Raw genomic sequence first — 22,358 nt, 5'->3', positions numbered from 1 at the left:
CTAGGAGATCAGACAAGACTCGTCAGAGGATTGCAAAGCGGTATACTATCTTGTCTGTTCTGACAGCAAAACGCATTTCTCGCAGTTTCTAGCAGAAGCGACGATATAACGCACGGTTTTTTTTCCGATGCTTGACGTGGCTCTGCGGGGGATCCTGCCCACACAACAATACGTCGGCGAAAACTGCAGAGCTCCTTTGTACAGTGCTGCACGCAGTCAATGCAGGCTCGTGCATATATCCCAGTACTTGCATACACAACATCACGATACTACAGTCTTACGTCGGATCAGCGGTCTAGTCCCATTGGTTCTAACTGCACCTACAACCGCCTTGAGACTTAGTGAAATTCTACATATATCTCTCTTATTTCTTCCTTGCGGCAATAAATTTGAAAGGTAAAGACAAACGAGACCGAAGGTTGGGCTTAAACAGGTCAGGAAAAAACAAGCTGGCCGACGACAGAAAAACTAAGTGGATGGACTCTTCTAATTTATTGCGGTTCTTTTTTCTGTTTTAGATCGCAAATTTACGTATTGCTCTGCTAGAATTTGAAAAAAAGGAAACAAAAACTAGAATAAAGGATTGTCTGAAAAAATCCGGCGGAGTAGTACCTCAAAATGTGTCGTTCACGTCGTCGTACTATGGGCAATGTCACGATACTGAGAAATGTAGAGTTTCAGAAACGAAAAATGATTTGTAATGCGACAGATGTCACAGAGAAAGTTTTAAGTGAGCTCCACCATGAATCAAATGAACTCCGAAAAGCCCGCGGATCACCGATTTGTCACGACGGGATATCGAGATGGGCACCGCCGGGACCGCCCATCGTATCAATCGACATTTCCTGAGAAGGGAGAAATCCCGTCTGAAGGGATCACCCGAGCCAACACGAGTGGATTTTATTCCGACACAGTGTTTAGGGATTTCCATGCATGCACCGTCGACTATGAATCAATACAAATGAAAGCTATAGGTCAGTATGTTTCTCTGTTTAGCTTAGCGTAATCAAGGAGCGAAAGTTAGCGAATAAGCCTAGATATCCATAATTTCGTGGTTTGAACGAACAAAAAGGATAGAAGTTCGCTCTCTTTATCCGACAACTTCGAGAAGATGAACTTGATCAAGATTTTGTTTTCGCACGAGTTTTCTTCACGGCGGGTTGATTTGCTTACGGCACATATTACAAGAAAAGTAGACATTACCTGTAAATGCGAACCGCCCTATGTGTGACTCCGTTGTTCAGCGTAGAATTCTTCTAAGACCACCCCTGGAAACTGTGTCGAGATGTTGCAGGCAACTGGCAAGCGAAAGAGCCATGCATTGACTTTCATGGCACTTAGTGATTTACATAACATTTACATACTCAACTCAAAGTCTGCGCAAGCGCAGTCGGCCTTGCTTTTTAATCTATTCAAGAAGGTAGAAGCGAGACATTCTACCACATGGTATTATTACTTTACCCTCTCTATCTCTGTATAGTATTTCAAAGAAAATAGTACATATCTGTTCATTGCCCTAATCCCCTTCATTAATTTGTTCTGCCGATCACCAACGGGGGCGTAACCAAATAACTCGTTAGCAGCTCATAAGGTGAAAGAGCTGCTAACTAGTTATTTGGTCACGGTGATTAGCCCCCGCGTTATTACTTCGCTTTATTATACTTTATCTCCCTGTCTCTCCACCCTTCTTTATGTCTATCTACCTGTCTGTTTGTCTGTCTGTCGGCCTATCTGTCTGTCTGTCGGCCTGTCTGTCCATGTGCCCTCGTCCGCTCTCTCTCCCCTATCTCTCTAAGACTCTTGAGTTCGCGCTTTATTTGTCGCCTCCCCTCTTCTCAGACTGTCAAGTCGTGAACGCACGTCACTTTATGCAGCGCATCCCGTGCTACCGATAGGTCCCGAAACCGTCGCTTTCTCACCCGTGACGAACAGGCTGTGAATTTCAAATAATATGAGTCTTCGCTAACCATTCTCTCCTCATTGCAGGCAACTTGTGCGTTCCCTATACTGTGAGCGTCCTCGACGAGTCGACTTGGTTGTCACCGCAACAGCCGATGTTGTGCCACCATAGAGATTCAACAGTTTTCTTTCGAATGTTTATGCTACTATTTTAACGGATATGCTGTCTAGCTGACATGCGACTCAACAGAGAAATATCTCCCTTCAAATAGCCATCCATGCAAGTGTATGTCTGTAAAAAAGTTTCATGATAAAATATTTTCAATACTGTAAGAGCAATTTCGATGCCCGAACCACTTTCTGCCTTCAGATTCTCGTCGTTCCCTCAATGCGATCCAAAAAACTATTTACTCGGAAATTATCATGCCACCCAATATTAAACATAATTTGCGAATCCACTGTTGCCGTTGTTAGTTTAATCTCTGCAGACAGCACACAGGTTGGTCCAGTATCATATAGTATTGCATCAGGCCTTAATCACAAGTCACGTGACTTTTTGTCGACAGAAAAGAGCGACTTTTTGAATTTGCGTGACGTTCAAAGAAGCTTTGATGAAAACGTCAATATCTGGCATCCCTATAGGCGTTGTACTTTCATTCTTGATTAGTAGCAAAGATGTGGGTCAAATATTGATAGCGCTGAGCGATTATACAAAACGGCACTCCACTCAACGTTGACGATTTCCGATCGACTCGCTGACGTTGCCGCTGGTGGATGCACCACGAACATCTTGATTAAAATCTCTGCAGGTAGGAGGGTTTTCCGCGATTCTATAAACACGTTCTTCACCGTCACTTTTCCCATCGGAAACAAAATGACACGCAGGAAAGCAAATGTCAGACAGACAGAGAGACAGGCAATATTACTGTGTAAGACAGAGATATGGCAATTCTTTATAATACATTACATAGGCGTACTGATTGCAAAAAAATTATAATGTAGTCTATATAAAGCAGTGGTGTATTGTGATGACATACAGGTCTTTAAAGTCTATTAAAAATGATTTAGTTTCCGAGCATTTCCTTATCATTCGCCATTCATGGTATGTTTCGTGTACAGATTTGCGCTATGCTGTCATCCTTTCTACGATTTGTGGGGTACTAGTGACACGTGTGTGTATGTATGTATGTATGTATGTATGTATGTATGTATGTATGTATGTATGTATGTATGTATGTATGTATGTATGTATGTATGTATGTATGTATGTATGTATGTATGTATGTATGTATGTATGTATGTATGTATGTATGTATGTATGTATGTATGTATGTATGTATGTATGTATGTACGTATGTATTTATGTATGTATGTATATATGTATGTATGTATGTATGTATGTATGTATGTATGTATGTATGTATGTATGTATGTATGTATGTATGTATGTATGTATGTATGTATGTATGTATGTATGTATGTATGTATGTATGTATCTATGTATCTATGTATCTGTCTGTCTATCTATCTATCTATCTATCTATCTATCTATCTATCTATCTATCTATCTATCTATCTATCTATCTATCTATCTATCTATGGAAGTACGTACGGAAGTAGGTACGTATGTACGGAAGTACGTACGGAAGTAGGTACGTATGTACGGAAGTACGCACGCATCCATTCATGTATGGAGCTATATTTTCGATAATATGGCATGTTTTGTAACAAAGGTTTCCATCGGCATGCACGTTGCCACTTACGAGTTTGAAAGATACACAAGGTAAGGTAGGGATCACACAAGTTGACGTTCGAGCCTTGCACATGAACAATACGCTTTCCCTGTTCTGTTACCATGGAAACTGCCACATGGGAGGTGTGGAGGAGGCGTGTAGGAGTCTACTCATTACTCCACCCACGATGTTGCAGAGAGCCGATCGTTAAAAAAACCCTAATTATTCACGCTAAATTGTCCTTTTGAAATTGGTATATGTCATCATTAGTAATTTCTGGTGAAGCTAATCAAATATTTATCATGTAAGTTTTACGGGGTGATACAACTTATATTTGAAAGCACTATGTCCTTTGGAATGCATGTCAATGGCTATAACTTAAAGATGGCTGACCATAAATTACCATTATCTTCTGGGGCCTTACGGCTCTTAAAGCATCCTTCACGAAATCATCAATTACAGGCCTTATCTTTTTCCAGGGGAATAAACGATTATGATCAAAGCGACAAAAATGATGAAGATCAACACTTGAAATTTTTTCCAATTTCCGTGAATCGAAAACCTGTGGTGGGTGTAAAATGTATGGAGTTAAACATACTGTGTATATCGTAAGGGGCACTTTAGACGACCAGCGACCCTCATCCATTGGTTTTGTTCGACCGCTCAAGGTATGTACGTGTATTGTTGTATATATCAATGCAGACGTAGATGAGTATGGTGACATATGGGTTGCAAGTTTCGCGCACCCGCGCGCCAGACAGACAAGACGGAAAGATCGGCCGAAATATATGTATATCAAAGACAACATCCTGCATGTGTGAGGCAGCGAGGTTTATTTTGAACCACTGGCAACTACTTGTACCAATGAGTGTCCGCGTAGCCCCTATCCATCATAAGGTGAAATAGAAACATGTACACACTTTAAGGAATCCATGCATGCGTGGTGTGGTTTATCGTTTCAGAGTATTTTTTCGATGTACCGAACTCAACGTTTAATGTTACAAATTCTCACGGACACAAGTATAGGCAGCGTGTTCCACATCGAACCCGCCGTCACACATTTCGATACACTTCCCGCTGGAATAAAGGGAAGAAATGACGTGCATCTTTTAAAAAAAAGATCCACATGTGTGCTTCTTAAAAAATAGATCCACATGTGGGCATCTAGACGTCTACAATAACAGTCTATATACGGTGGGTACAAAGGATTATACTTGATCAATGTTTAGTAAGCGTTAGGGTTTGAAAATCACAGACCTGAGCGCCTTGTCATATTCTTATACTTTTAATTAATGTAACAATAATTCATTAATGATCAATAACAACGCCACACAAAACGCCAGGTAAAAAAAACAATAATAACTACTAAAACAGAATTTATGACGAAATTAATGTCATAAAATACGTACTAAAAAAGTTTGAAAGGAAAACAATTGAAGAAAAATGTCAATTATAAACCAACATTCAAGGATGTATATATATTTATAAGGTCGCATGGTAGGCCACATGAAAGGTTATCTCCAAATGGAAGATTACAGCAGATGAAAGAGACATCAATCCTAAAAGTACATATTATATGCAGTCTGAATTGATCGGCGGACTCAAGGCTACTATGGGGAACATACACAATAATCATATCTTAGGGAAGATAGCTTAGGCTGATCATGAGGTAATGGATATGTTATTTGTAAACTAAGAAGATGTGTTGATCTTTATATTCGCGTAATGAATATTAGATCTTGGTTTAGCGGCGTTTTCCTGCATACTAATAGCATACATGTTTGATTCAAAACCTCACAAACCGCAATCGTTTTTATTTTCAGTTCACACTGTTTACCAGCTACAGCGGTGGCGGAAGGCTTTTGCAACCATTTCGAAACTAACCCACAATAACCCTTATATACGCAAGTTAATGCATTCATCAAAAATTGAAGATTTAAACTAGCAAACAACCACTTTAATCGTAAATAGTATAAATTCATCTAAGATCACAGAGCACTTATGTCATTATGGAAGACCATTACTTTCAATTCACTGATGTTTCAATCATAAATTATTTCCATTGTCCTTGTGAAATCTTCTCGGGAAAAGTTGGTGAATTGTTGCTGTCTGAAAAGCAACTTACTTCTGTAGACCAGCGAAGTGATTCTAGCTCTTGAGAGGATGGATGATATTTACAGGATCAAAAGTTAAGAAATTATATAAGCCTCCGAAGAACTGAAACAGCAATTACACTTTCAGAGAACACACCGAGAAACAGCACCACAGAGAACGTATACTTCAGGGAACAATGGGGGCGTTATCAAGGAAGAAAAACACGTACGATGGAAAGCTTGTAAATATAGCTATAGTTACAAGATGATTGGAAAAAGACGACAGCCGCCGAACACGGGTTTCCAGTGCACCGTGTAGGTGTGGGTTAATGAGGGAATATCTCATTCTGAACGCTCTGAAGCAATTCCGGGGACTGGCCTATGAAATAGAACTCCCGCCCCACCCACCATCACGCGTGTTCTGCATTTGTTTTTAACGAGGACTCGACCACTTGATTCTAATCCCATGATAATGTTCGAAAAGAATAATACAATAACAGGACTATTGTGTTGCATTTGACTCATTGCGCAAGCAAGCTGATATTCAAGTCTCGTCCGATGCGACTTCTGAACAAATTAGTATGTATTAACAGTAGCTAACTTATTTACGCGTATATTTATTTATTTATTCGTTCATTTTTCTGATGATTGTTATTTCATTGGTGATGTATATGCTTGCTCAGATGTATGTTACATATTTTTTATGGGTTCTATGATTCCCAGTATGTGGTTTAATCAACGTGACTGTCGCATGATGCGGCTTAGCCATGGCATTTAATGCAATTGCCTGATTGAAAGACTTCTACATTCTTCGCTATAGGTACGGCCTCCACGTGTTAACTTTTAAGGACCATTAAGGCCGAAGATGAGTCATTTGGCTGATTGCTTGGCCCTAATATCCCCGATCAAAGCTATACTTGGGTCTGGTCTCAGAATGGCTGCAGCACATTAACTACTAACGCGTTACACAAGCTCACATTCAGTGATGTTACCCACAATTCTCCTTGATCTGTACACACTGATATCACTTATTAAACTGAAGCAAATTTCTTCTGTACAAATATTTCAAAAAATTGACAGCATCGTTTTGAAGATCATTTCGTTCTTATTACCTTTATTATCTTTGAATGAGGAGACCAACCTCTTTCCCACAAAGGAGATGGGCTAGCAATTTTGTAATTTTGCCAACAGATATTTTTGACAGCCATACACAATATTTTCAAGGAAATTAAGGGAATAAGTTTCATCTGTGTTGGCAAAAGTAAGGGCATTGATTTTTGTAATGTTCGTGACAAAGGATATTTGCATGTCTAACAGGTGGTATGATAAGATCATCTCAGTTCTGACAACTTTACCTTGAAGAGCGTGCAATTTTTAGCACCGACAAACATCGCCTTCTCATTCAGTTTACTCCACAACTTAAAAACATAATCAAGAATTTTGGAGTATATTTTTAACAGATAATCTTGAAATTAAGTGGTAAGTTTCAAACTGTTCGGAAATTAATGACATTGAATAAACCCTTTAGCAAACAATGTCTGAGTGCACAAATCAAGGAGATGTGTGGGTAACCTCGCTTACTGTGAGGATGTCACGCTTGAATGGTGCCATGACGGCATTTGTAGTTTACGGCGATAATTGCCCTAGATTCTGGTGACTTTCGATAACAAACTGTTTTATGATCCCTAAAAAAATGTGAGAATCAAAACCATGAGATTTCTCTCAGCCCTAAACTCAAACTAAAGATTATAATGGCCAGGAGATAAGGAGTGACGCGTTTAAGACGATCTCCGGATATCAGCTACATCAGCACTTGTATCTGCCAGCGCTTACTGTGGTATAGGTAACAGGGTCATTCATTTTAATAGAAGACATATTAATTACAGGATCTCATATCTTTGGATTGCCTTCACGTTGAAATAAACCAACGAAGTAAATTTGAACAAAGTATTAATAACATTCTAAAAACGACTGCTTGTCTAAGTACGATCTCAAAACCAGAATATCCCATAAGTGACTGGTAATTGTGTGCCATACTTTTGGTCATTTTTGTAATCATAAAAATTCTGAATAGGAGTTAAGAATATGAAGAAGTGAAACTCAAATTGAAACCAAAATTGTTTCGGGAACTATTGAGATAGCTGATGCCCACTCTATGAGGGAAAGTTTTGTAACTTAATCTATACCGTTAAATGGTTTTTACCGTTATGGAATCCTTGAAACTGGATCTCATTGGTTGAGCCTTACGCATACCGCATCTCTGTATTCACTGAAACCTATCATCGAAGTAAGGTTGACAATGCTGTCGGCTTTCCTTGACGAAAGCGTTCACTGAATCCCAAGCAAATTTTCCAAAATTATGAATGTGGCGTGTGATATAATTTGGTCGAATCCGACTGACGAGCTTAAAAAATCGGAGCTTATTGTTGAAGAATTGAAAAGACTACAGCATAAGAAATCAATTAACTTGTCGATAGTCGATAAATCAAATATGAATTGTGAACGTAAATGCGAGCTGTCAGCACAGGAATTCACTTTAAAACGCACAATAATACGAATCGCATAATTCATTGCCAATGGAGCACAAAGAATTATGCAACATTCTTTCGACAGAACAGTGCCCCGTTGAGAATAAAATCCTTTGGGATAAATTAAGAAATGTATGATTTCTTATAACATATTGCACGATGTGGATGGACAGATTAGTCATGCGTATAGATAAGACATGATACGTTGAAAAGAAACGCTTAATTGAAAATTAATATCAATTGAGAAGAGTTAACAGTGTGACGATAAAGAAAATTACAGAATCAACTACAACAGTAAACGTATCCACATAACATGATTGTGGATTGCATCACTGCGAGTTTGGAATAATCTTACTACAATACAGATCACACTGCAATTAGTTTACAAATAAACGAGGAAAGATGGGTTTGTGCTACAGTACATGGTTTGAAGGGGTTTTGACACCGTCTTCGGCTCTTTAGGGATTGCAAGTATTGTTCTTCGTCGAACATATCTGGCTTTGAGACCTGACTCAAATCGCGTTTGATTTGAGTGTTATGATCTGCTGCATTCATAATCTCAACGTTGCATAGGCTAACAATGAATATCTAACTCTGGTTTTTTTTTCTTCGAACGCGTGAGTTTTTCAGAGCTATTCAGAGCTATACATGGCGGAATGAAAAAGCAGAAGTTTAAAACTTTTGACTGGACAGCATGGCGGATAATTAGAACACCTCGGTCTTCAAGAAATTCGTATACTTGAATAGTTATACAAAGTTAGTTATCGTTTTGTATTAAACCACACAGAATACACTGATAAAGGGGATCTAGTAGCAGTATCATAGGCTTCGAACGATGAAACCCGCTGCGGCTGTGAAAACATCCAAGTTCAATGAAAGTTTCTTGTTTGCCTTTTAAAAGGAACAAATACTCGTTCGTCACGTGCCAATGAAAACATTCAAGTTCAATAAAAGTTCCTTGTTTGCCTATTAAAAGGAACAGAATACTCGTTCGTCACTTTCCAATGTCATGTTGGCATCTTGGTGACCCCAAAGGGACTTTTTAACTTGAGGCGGTGAATAGTAAACTTTTGTGGAAAAGAACAGCTGTACTAGGAAAATTGGTTTATTGCGCTGTTCGACTGCAAGGTATAGACCGACCTCTGAAGGTACAATCGGCCGAAACGTGTATTCCTTGCATTTAACATGCAGGTGAATAGGTTGGTTATGTATCAAATGTTGTATTGGATTATTTTAAAACGTTTTCCGATCACTGCCTTCCGTGATTTAATATCCAAAAAAACCTTCGCTTTCTTTGCTCTGTTAAAATCACCGAACAAGCGTGTTTGCCAAATCTAATAATGTGCATTAACTGAGTTACAAAGTTGAATGTTGCCAGTGGTTGAATACCGTTAACTTCCGTTCTCCACCTAGGGTCGAATTAAATGAGAATTTTAACACATCAAGTTGTTAGTGTAAAGTTAATTGGCTGTTTTACTTCAATGCCCAATCCCTCTTTCTCAATTCTCACTTTTCTAAAATGTGTACATGTGTCGGTTGTCACGGCACCACTAGAAGCACTTTCGACGCTTCATTAAATAAATTATTCCGCAAGTTTGCCTTCAACCAGGGAACGCTACAGTCAGTCGAGATTTAAGTGAGCTCTAGAGCATGAATCTGAGAAAAAAAGATTCAAACAGGTGAAGCAAGTACGATACTTGACGAAAAATCTCAAATTAACGGCCATTGCTGTTTGATTTACGTACAAAATACAACTGTAGCAAAAAGTGAAAAATCGTAAAAAGGAGGCACATTATAAAAGACAAGGAAACATAAGCATCATCTTCAAAAAAAAAAGAATGTTAAGAGATCATAGATAACTAAAGTTTCACAGAATCCAGAGATTTTTTTGTAATGCATAAATTATGGATTTCGGTTATCATACATACACACACATTTAAATGTTCTTTTCAATACGTTATTTAATGCCGGACCGTTTCTAATAGGTTGGATGAAGGCAATTATAGTGGCTTTGAAAAGAAGGGCCAGGTATTCTGTCCAGAAAACCATTGGAACACGATTGGAACTGATTTGGGATAACTAGATAGTGACGTAATGTTGGTTTAATCTGCAAATGTAAGCTCATCTGCATATCTTTTCTTGCGATAAACTTGTTTCTATGAGTAATTTGCTATATGGCACCCAACATTTTTGAGAAATTTTAAAAACATAAAGATTTAATGGTCAATTCTCCTAAATTAGTTCCAATCGTGTCTTTTGTTTGCTGATGACGTTGTACTTTTTCCTGTACCTTTTTCCTTTTTTTGGTAATTGGTTTTCAGCGATTATATATAGTCTTAAGTTTATATTTTAAGAAGTAGAAGTTAAGTGTAAATTTAGAAAAAAAAACAAGATCCTTGTTTTTAAATCTGGTGGGCATTTATCAAAAACGGAAAAATGGATTTCCAATTGAACATGTTCAAGGTGTATCATACTTTAAGTATCTAGGTATTCTACTTTCTTGTAGATTACAGTGGTAAATGACAACAAAAACTCTTGCCAAACAGGCAAGAAATGCCCGCCACAGTATTCTTAGGACCATAAAAAGGGGAGAATTTGTCCATATCATGTTTATTCCGATGTGTTTGACACTATGATATTGCCAATATTAACATATACATTGGAGATTTAGGGTTACAAACGCTGTGATTACTTATAAAGAATGCAGTATTTTGTATGTCGTGTCTTTTAGGGTGTCACCAGCAAATCTACGAACGTCGTTGTTTGAGGAGAATGTTGAAGACACCCGACACTTTTGTAAACTGCTAAACGTTGTGATAAGTACCGGACAAAGCTAAAAAATATGCCCACAAGAAGATACCGAAGAAAATGTTACGATATGTTGTACAACATCGAAATGTCCAGGACTACGAAAAAGCGATGATGGGCGCGTCATGTGAAAGATCTTCTATTGTTTTGCGATTTCAAGATGTTTGGAAACATCAGACGGTTCAAGATATTGGTAGATTTGTAAAACATTTTGTTATTAACTTAAAATGTTTTTGTTTGCTAATTGGAAAAGTGAAATATGAACATTGAATAAGCTTCTATTGTAATATTATTATAGTTTTGTATTGCAACTTTAAATGCACGCTTGACCCCGAAAATATCTCTTTTAGGTGAAAATATCAGTCTATATGCAAATGCTTGAACGTTTCCGTTGCTCCGCTTATATTCTAAACTTTTAAAGAGAAAGACAATATGGGATTGGTCGAGACCTATGATGGTGTACATTTTGTGAACTGAATAAGGGAGAAGATCAGTATCATTTGCTATTAAAGGTATACAGTCACCTGTAATCTAAATACGCCCATATATGGTCAAAGGGGCGTTCCTTGGTATTCAAAATGCCCATGCGAGGGCGCTGTTTTTAAAAAGTGGCCACCCGCTTAAACTATGTGATTGGTTAGATTTTCTCTTTCAATGGCAACCGTGGCAAAATTGGAACAGGTGAAAGTATACCTTTAAAGCGTGCTCTTTCTTTGACAATTTGAGAACAAATACATTCAGAAATATTGTTATTGTTATTGTTATTGTTATTGTTATCTTTGAATAAGTTCAGTGAGTTTATTGATTTTCTCTCTCATTAAGAAGTATGTATATTACAAGGTTTAGTTACTTGTACACGTTTTATGCATTGAAATTACATAACGACGTACATGAGATATGACTAATCGTGACTTTTTTCTTTAATTATAAGCTGTAAACATACATACATACATATGCATGCATGCACGCACGCACGCACGCACATACCTACATACATAGATACATAGATACATAGATAGATACATACATAGATACATACATAGATACATACAAAAATACATACATACATACATACATACATACATACATACATACATACATACATACATACATACATACATACATACATACATACATACATACATACATACATACATACATACATACATACATACATACATACATACATGTACGCACATAAACACATGGATTTCGGCTATTAATGTATCTGCCTGTGTTTAGACGCACCATTTAAGGATGTCGGTGAGTCAGAAGTTTGACAGGAAAACTTTGCTCTCGTTTCAGAATCTTGAGACAAATTCAGACCCGTCAAGGGTTTTGAACACTTAGAGCCACAAATGGTACAGGCAGGTTCATTGGTTGGTTGGTAGATAACTTTGAAAGCTGCTCTGAGAGAGCATTGTCTTCGCGCACTGCCGGTGAGTCGGTGAGTGGAGTTGAGAGATTAACGGCGTTAGTTATCAGGTACGCATATGCCATACTTAAGTGGCGGTCGACGTTTCCGTGAATGTCTTCAAGTAAACCTGTGCCCGGTAGTCAGTTGCGAGAGGACGCCCCTGTCGGATATGTCTGCCCTTATATGACAAAGGTAAAGAACAAACTGTTTTTCAGGACGGAGAGACAAAATGTTGACAAATCTTGTCAAGACATGTAAACATAAATTATTCATGGTAACTAAATGCCTAGTTGGTTGTCTCTGTCAGTGGATATGTCAGGGGGTTGTAGGTAAACAGAAATCTTAAGCATACACACCTTGCGATATAGACTCTTAAGTAGTATAATTCTATATTGCGCGAGGGTGTTTCAAAATGTCAGTCTTGATGGATGGTAAACCGCATGATGTATTTTTAATGAGATGGCTTCAATTTAAGCTTCCTGGCAGCGAATTTCAGGAATACAGGTATACCGCTAAGCCATGAGTACAGAGAGTTTGGTATAAATAGTTAATTAAAAAGTTCCCCGACTTGTTCTTGCCGGTCTGTTGAATAACAATATCATGTGACATTTTGAAGCATTTGTGTTGACTATGATACTAACATTAAGTCGTTTATTCGAATTTAAATGACAGACTGTCGTTGATTACATTTGGGATGGTTACGGAGAAATGGCATAACAGAGTGAGCATCTCGATATTATTTAATTAAGTGCAATTTGATGAATCTATTTGAAAATGATACATACATACATACATACATACATACATACATACATACATACATACATACATACATACATACATACATACATACATACATACATACATACATACATACATACATACATACATACATACATACATACATACATACATACAATACATACACATACATACATACATACATGTTTGTTTTTTCTCCTCAATAAAACAATTATTGTCATATCAGGTTTGTTTTGGCGTTTCATCTGTAAGTGAACTGTTAGAAGTTTTAAGTCCCTTTCAATAAACAACAAAACAGTTGAGCATTTATTAAACGAAACAAATGTAGAATCAAGTTACATTTTCAAACACCTTTTTCTATTTTCGAGTTGCAAAATCTCCTGTTAATTTCATTGTTTTGTAAAACTAGTCATAGACACATTTGCTGTTACATCTCTTGATGACTATATTCAGCTTTACATAACACAGCAACTATTGCTTGTAGTGCATGCATTAATTTTATATTTTTAAACCGTCAAATTTCTTGTCAATAAAATTTATGTCCAAGCAAAAGTGTTTTCCATGTTATTTGAATATTAACGCTACCTAAACCTTATCTGGCTTTCCGAGAAGTATGTTAGCCTTCGACATTGAAAATACATCCCAAGTTAAAATGCATTTATCCTACTCGGATACATACATACATACATACATACATACATACATACATACATACATATATACATATATATATATATATATATATATATATATATATATATATATATATATATATGTATGTATGTATCCGAGTAGGATTTTTTCTCATTTATATTATTGGGAAATATATTATTGGGAAAAAACTAGTCTGAAGATTGCTAGATGTATGAAACTTAAATAACAAATATAGTTACTTTGTTCTTGAAGAAGTAATTTGTTTGAATATTATAACGATATATATATATATATATATATATATATATATATATATATATATATATATATATATATATATATATATATATATATATATATATAACTTTTGCGGATGGTAATATCAAAGAGCAAGCTTCTTTATATTGCTTTTCTTTTCCTGTTTCGGGAGGTGTAGGCGAATTTATGCCTGCGCTATGTGTAAGTTCCTTTCGCTCTTGAAATGACGCACTTATAGTCGCGAAATAAAAGAGGCAAAAAGGTTTCTCCTTTTCGTTATTACCAGTAAACCATTATCAATTTGCACTTTCACACCGCAAGGCAGAGAATGACAAACGAAGCATCAGGCACATTCATATAAGTCTCCTCGTTACCTCCCAAAGTTGAAGATTATTTGATTCTTTGGCATTAACGATGGAGGTAAATGAATGTAATAGTGAAATAACGGTTGAATTGTCGGTGGGGATGGTACCACTGGGGATGATCCAATCAGAGGTGTATTAATCCGGCGGGATTGTGACGTCGCATGAGTTTGATGCACACCGGCTATGATCACTACTTTGATCTTCATCTCGACGCCTGAAACTGATTTTCAGCCTTCTTTTGTTTAGGATTCAAGACATATAACCGATGATTAACTGTAAATGATCCCTTTAATAAGCTTGCGATCAAGTTTACGGGCGATTAAAGTACATTAGTGGAGATGAATTCGGTAAGCAGTAAAGCTAATCAATGCTAAAAGTACCGAAACGAGTTAATTTCCGGATTTTAAGTTAGAAGTGCTTATCACGTAGCACTTTCATTGTCGTCCTCACGGGTAGCAGAGCTGACGCCGGGTTGCACGTTTCAAACGACCATCTCGTGAAAATACTCGAATTACGTGATTGCCGGTAAACTGCAGCAAAGGAAAATTTATGTAGTTGAAGGGTAAAATCGTCTTACATGTAGGCCCTGAAGAAAACGCTTTAAGGCATTATGCGTCTCGAAAATGAATGACAAACGTGTAATCAAACTTTCCTCAAAGAATCTTTCAGCTATCCTCTTTCAAACTCACGAATAAAAAATGGGGTTACCATGCAAATTTTGCTAATAGAGAAACAAGTTAGCCATGATTTTATCGATGTCTGAAATTCAAAATGGCCGCCACTCCCGAGTTCACTCTATGGAGAAAAATGAAAATTTTCGAGTTTTGAAAAAACTAAGACGATGAAAAGTTTTTCATACACAGAGAGCTTTATAATGAACCCACACAAGTGATAGATCAGAAAAAGAATTGTAGAAGTTTTGGAGTCTGAATATCTGTCCCTGAGGCACATTCTACCTCAAAGAGTAGTATGCCTGGCACAGCACGGGCTTCTTTACATTTTATTCTATTTCGTTTAAAGCGGACAAATTTGTAATTGGGTGAGTATCATTCCGAGTAATCGGGGTCGTTAGCTGGTGTAGATCATATCACCTGCCTTCGTCAGATACGATGATGTTTATTATTCATTTCCTCGACCTTATCAGTTTCAGTAGAACCTTTCGCTAGTAAGAAATTTAAATATCAACGTGACAAAAGGACCAAATACGTTAAGGGTAACACCGGTAATTTTCGACCATATTGTCATCAGTATTATTCCAGAAGGCAATGACATTTTCTTCTTCCTTGAAGTTTATTGAAATCAAAAGTATTGGCCTTGCCAACATAATGCGCTGTGTTCTATCTTTTTGGCAAAGCTCAAATTCATCAGTGAAATAAATATCATTGGAAATTGAAGAAACACGGGCTGTGTCGACAAGTTGAAAAGTAGGCACTACTTGGCATTAAATATAGGGGTAGAACAAGGAACAGTATCTTAAAAAACAATAATGGAAGATTCACAGTTTACAGCTGAGGGATCTTCGAAGAGTAAAAGCAACATAAAGCTGGTGAATATAACAAACCTGCGTAATGCCATTCTCATTTATTGTTGTTGATAATGTGACAGCTATCTTAAAGTTCCATAAGCTGAATCTTTCGGCTATTTTTTTCAGAACTTTTGTTTGGTGGTTTCCCACGGGCCTACGCTATCTGCATTGAATCCCTAAACTGTAATTTAATGCCAAGTATTTAGCGTATTAACACAACCTATATGAGCATAATCTACATTGTTATTGTCGAAAATTGCATTCAAGTCCGGACTAGAATTCATTTGTAAACAATAAACAATGATCACTACACACATACAAGCTGTGTTGACAAAACGAATACTCAATATAGCAGCATGACAAACGGATTGGGTCAGACAAGGTAGTTGATATAGAGAAGCAGAATACTGAAAAACTTGCCACAAGTTAATTCAGGTATTTATAATAACTCGTTGATTAAAATGTGTGACGTCACTTCGCTATACTGTTGATTTGACATTATTCGTCCAACCGATATTTCATTAGAGATTACAAAAAAAGCCGGTCGGGGTCGAGTAGGTGTAATGAGTTCAACTTCAAAAGCGGTCGGGGAGATCAACGAAACCGGGTTAATCTGTTGATATCCCGGTTTGCAGAGCTTCGTTGGATTCTCGCTGTGCTCCTAAAAGGTTCTCGTCAAATGGGGTAGCACCAACAGTTTCTGGATGCGGAGTTCATCAAATCTGAGAGGTTTCGACAAAGAGCATCGGTAATTTGTCAGTGAGGTGACATTTCAATGGGCATGTTTTACCGTGAACGATGTCGTCTCGCATTGCTATTATTGAAAATTCTCCTTCAGGAAAAATAACCCCTCTTGGAGGGTGCTAATCCCCGGTAATAAACTGCCAGGCTGGGTTTTCAAATCAATTTGAGACAGATTCGTATCGTGTGACCAGAAGTAACCTGCTGCTGTGATATTCTATAGCGTATCAGCGTGGTTCCCAATACGGTAAGGTATCATTTTACATCGGTTTCTTGGAAAAGATTTAGAAAGCAAAGGAAAACCCGTATCCTTAAATATGAAAGATTAACACCGCCATCTAGGTTACTTTCAGGACTGAAAAGGCACCTTAACAGACAGATTTTGTGAAAAAGGGAACTCCTCTTCTGCAATTTGATTTTACCTGGTCTAATCACAAACTGCTGGATTGGTATGTAGAAGCTAAACTGGCATTTTGAAATCTACCGACGCGTTTATCATTGAGCGTAAAATTGTGCGCGAATAGGGCAGTCATTGCATATTGACTTTTAGTGATGACTGAAATGTACAAAATGTTGCGTTGGAAGGTGTTTGACTAACTAGTGCTGTAATTTTTCCCACCCAAATTTTAGTGCAACATTTTACCAATTTTTATGAATTTTTAATGTAACTGTTTTTATAATTTTGGACCAAAGGGACAATATTTCTCATTGGCTACAATTTTTAATCAAAATTTCGGGAAAATTTTGAAAAGACGTTGTCTTGATCTGAAAAAAGTTGTCTGCGTTACATTTGATAAAAGTGACGAAAGATGACTTTGGCGCTCTAACGGTTAACTTGGAACTTGGACCCTCATGCGAAAATCGGTTTTCTTCATGTTGCAACTTTAGTCTACGAGCGTTATGAAAATTGTTCTCTTTGTGTATGTCTGTTTTTCAAAACTTAGTGAATGGAGACAGGGACTCTTTCTTACCATCAGTAAACAAAATATATAAATCCATTTTCAATACAAAGACATGGGAAATTATAATATCCTACTACGCTGAATCGAAAGCCGATATGAAGGCATTAGGGAAAATCAATATCATGGATTAAGGCGAAATGAGCGTTTTCTAAACACAGTTCAGGAAAGTCACTGAAAATGATATTTAAAAGTATAAACATATACTTAGTTTGCTTGTTAAATGACTTCCAGGCTCAAGAGGGGTGGATGTGAGCCACATTAATCAATGATAAATGGTAGAACAGGCTTTGGGACATTATCAAAATTTATCAGCTGCCTGAATAAAATATACGTCCCTGGCGTATAACATGTTGCCCTGCACATTTCAGGGGTTGATTTATTTATGCGAAGGGTAACGGCGCGATTTGATTTTCCTGAACCGAGGGCAAAAACGTGGAGTCAAAACATGTTATGTGTTGTCCGTCGATTTTGATAAGATTGTACATGCACTATTTCCAAGATTCTACCACCCATCCGACGTATGGGTCATAACACGCGTTGGAATTACCCACGACTTGCATCAACACTTGTCACAACATTCTTGGGTATATTTGCTGTCATGAGCACTTGTAGAAAGTACTAGTTCGTTTCGAACGAAAGGTTTATCCAAGACAAGTAATTAAACGCTATTGTTGGCTGAGAAATATGTCTAGAAACTACAAGGTTGAGTAGATTGTTATTTTACATTTCTCAAGAATACAGATTTCAAGAATTGTCCAAGGGGAACTATATCCTCGAGCCAGGCATTCAAAAGATATCATCATCATCATATTTGCTGAAGAAAATCCTCCGATATTCATTATTCGTAATTCACATTTCGTGACATTTAAATCAGACTGTATTATACAACATCCGACTCCTAGCTGATCTTGTGCTCAGTTACCCATACAGCCGACATAAGTCAAACTTCAACGGAGGACAGCCGCCGTCAACGCTCCAGCCTGCAGTCAAGTCCAGGTATGTACTGTCAAGGCAAAGAACTTTTAAATATTTGAACAACACCTGCACATGATAACGTGGAACCAACCGGACTGTCCCAGTCAAATTATTGATAGCACCCCGACATCGCTCAATATCTCTAAGTGAGCTGTGTACTTTTTTGAAGTTTACTTGCAAGTATAATTTAAGTTTATTTTGATTGTACATTATTGGCCTCAGACCAGTTTATCAGTATACTATTCGTCTCTATTCTCATCACTTTACTACAATCTTTAAGCTTGCTTTCTATTAATTTGACTCGTTTTTCCCTTGCAAATTCAGATACTGTCCCTAGGCCAACTTGTGACCCCAGAGACTACAGAAAGGTCAGTTTATAATATGCCTTTTACGTTTTTTCACTGAGTAGGTATTATAAAAAAGGCCAGATTTTATATACAGCAGTATACAGGCAGTCATATTCTGCGATAGGGCCTAATATTCTTTGTACTTTCACATTTACCTCTATGTCACAAAAGCGATACCCAGGAGACATACACCTATTAATAAACACAACAACACGGCATAAGTTTACATTCAAATAAAAAGTCATGAAAATTTCGCGAAAATGCGCGGATAATACAGTTATGAAAGGGTAGTCTCTGCCTGCATATGGCTTTGCACCGAATTCTGTTGCTAAGCCTTTCATGGAGAATGGTTTCAGGAGAATGGTTCATGAGCTGTACATTTCTTTGCCTCCTGTCTCCATAACTAAGGAATTCGCGTTTGACACTAAAGTGTACCTATCATCTCAATCCAATGTATTCAATGACACATTTTAATGATCATTTCGCCGTTCCCAATACGTCTGGAGAGAAATAGCAAGTAACAGGTTTCATTTAAAAAAGCTGGCCATTACTTATTAACCAACACTGACCTTCCCCATGCGAGAGTAAAAAGAGAAACATGTTACTTATTGATGAAACAACTGGATTTTTGGATTCACGAATTATTGATTGCATATCTGATGACATAAGGCGCTGTTTTCTGTTTCTCTCATGTGTTCTTGCCGGCTGTTGAATGGCAAACTTTAGTACGGTCATCATCATCATCATCATCATCATCATCATCATCATCATCATCATCATCATCATCATCATAATTATCATCATCATCTTCTTCATCGTCATCATCATTATCATCATCATCACCATTATCATCGTCGTCACCATCATCATCATCATCATCATCATCATCATCATCATCATCATCATCATCATCATCATAATCTATGATGTATTTGCGGTGGGACTCTACTCTAGCCTAAGTGATTTTGAACACCATAAGTGTATATATATATATATAATATATATATATATATATATATATATATATATATATATATATATATATATATATATATATATATATATATATATATATATATACACTGCAATACTGCAATATTGTCTGTCACTTGAGTTCCATGTAAATTGCAATCTTCAGACTGATCTCTCTGAAAATTGCAGGGGGCATGAAACTTAAGTAATAGATATTAATACTTTGTACTTGAAGTAATTTATGGTATTTTTATGATATATATATATATATATATATATATATATATATATATATATATATATATATATATATATATTTATATATATGTATAATATATATATATACAGTAAGATTGAATTGTCTAAATCTTTTGTAGGGAAGCCAAGACGAACTTCTATATGTCAATTGCTCTCAAACAGATATTACTCAAGGTGCGCTTATTGACATATATTGACAAAATGCCACTATATGTGATTGTCAGTTTCCTACTTGATTTCAACCTTGAAGTGCGTAAAGAGCAGTTATCCATTTCGATAGAAAATGGACACAAGCACCAAATAAACGGCCTTATACGCGGTCCTCAAACAAGTTTTGAAGAGTGCTGTCAAAGATGTAGAATGTAAAAGGCTATTGAATGATATTGACGTCCACGCATCACCTTCTTTGCGGCACGTTGTTTGAGTTTCAATGACTTTTTAAATTCACGAGATCATTGCAAAGATGTGAAGTACGCCATCCGGTGAGAATGGCATTAGCATTTGTTATGGTTATGTGTCTTATACTGATCCATGAAGCATATGCGCAGACGTTTATAGGGAGATATTTTACTAATACATGTTTAGCGGGGTCGTAAAAAAATAAAGCAATGTATGCAAAAATGAGCGTACTTACGTGGTTTGTGCCGAGTGGAGAAAAACCCGATGCCTTCTGCCGCTATGTGTTAAGCAATGAGACGTTGGTTGTTGAGATGACCGTTGACGGCATGCACCGACCTTCTCCTCGTCAAATTCAGTTATTAGGACTCGAAATGAAGACACTGCGGCGCGGACTTATGGCGATGGCGATAGGTGAAAGTTTCCCCGTCGTAGTCTTTTCAGCACGATCGAATACAATACTTATAGCGAAATGGATCCATAATTTGCGAATGCAAAATTGCAGAAGACACTGAGTGATTGGTTTATTCCTGCCGAAGATGAACATCGTTGATGACGTAGCTGTCGGTCATTGGCCGGATCTAATGCGTGGCCGCGTCCGTGAATCACGTGGTACGCCACAGACACTACCTATCAATTTTTCTCGTGACATTCTAATATGGCAATGGCGGTGGAAGACATTTTCTGCGTCACGGAAGATATCTAGGGCGGCCGATCTCTTTTCTTCCGCTCGGACGAATATGACGAGTTTCGAAGGTGATCCGTGCTCAGACCTATCCGCTAACATTTTAGCACAAGCAAATTTACACGGGGATGATTCTGAAAATAAGGCTTGCAAGGATGGAACGTGGGTGTAATATGCCTGTCATATCATATAAATAGAAGTGCCACAGCGGGACCATTTAGCTTATATAAAATGAAGAGTTGTTCAGACGTTTTGTGGTGAAACTTGCTTACCACGAGCCAAACTCCGAAAATTATTGAACATCCCATGTTAGTGATACCTTAAATACTCATCTATTACCATTTTATCCATGTGCCATATTTTATGTAAAGACTTTTTAGGACGATTTTCTATATTATGAGAGTCCATAGGGAAGCTACAGACACACCCTAACTGCGTGGGCGTTCACTATTTAATATGAGTGGCACACGAAAGCAACGTAAGTCACTGATCCCGAAAATTTGGATTTTCTATGAAGCACACCATAAATGAAAGCACTATACTTTTAACATCAACTTGCTGCTGAAATTCTCATAATATTATATTTTTTTTAAATCGGTTTGATGCAAAACCTGCTTCGGTGCTATGTAAGGAGCATTCAAAGAACGATAAGCTTAGATGATTTCATTCAAATTGCTGACAATCACGAAGGGAGTCAAGAAACGCGGGGATGTGAAAAGGATCAAACATTTTGCCGTGTACATAAGGGCCAATTACGATGTACACATCGGGTAAACGATTCTGGCTACCGGGCAAAACACTTGGTGAGTTACTGCGCATGAGTCCCAGGTGATTTGGATACAAGCGCAGCTTCCTAGTTTCAACATGCCCCGTTATGCCACTCCCTGTTTGTCAGCCTGTGTGCACCGGTGTATGTGGATGGTGTTACGTGTGTTTGACTTGCAGGCTAGTATCTATACTATATTTCTCTTTTGGAAGTA

The 22,358-nt window shown here is 37.4% G+C and overlaps 1 long non-coding RNA gene across 1 annotated transcript in view; it reads right to left on the bottom strand.

The window, feature by feature from the left end:
- LOC139140189 (uncharacterized) overlaps positions 1-21,168 on the bottom strand; it is a 37,762-nt gene extending 16,594 nt beyond the window's left edge. Inside the window, exon 1 of the long non-coding RNA XR_011553960.1 lies at positions 20,932-21,168. This is a non-coding gene — a long non-coding RNA (uncharacterized lncRNA). The remainder of the gene's footprint in view (positions 1-20,931) is intronic.
- Positions 21,169-22,358: the final 1,190 nt, after the last annotated feature.

The sequence above is a fragment of the Ptychodera flava genome, chromosome 9 (assembly GCF_041260155.1).
Source record: "Ptychodera flava strain L36383 chromosome 9, AS_Pfla_20210202, whole genome shotgun sequence".
Taxonomy (NCBI): Eukaryota; Metazoa; Hemichordata; class Enteropneusta; family Ptychoderidae; genus Ptychodera; species Ptychodera flava.
Note: the sequence above shows the minus strand (reverse complement) of the source record. Positions and strands in the feature narration are given on the sequence as shown.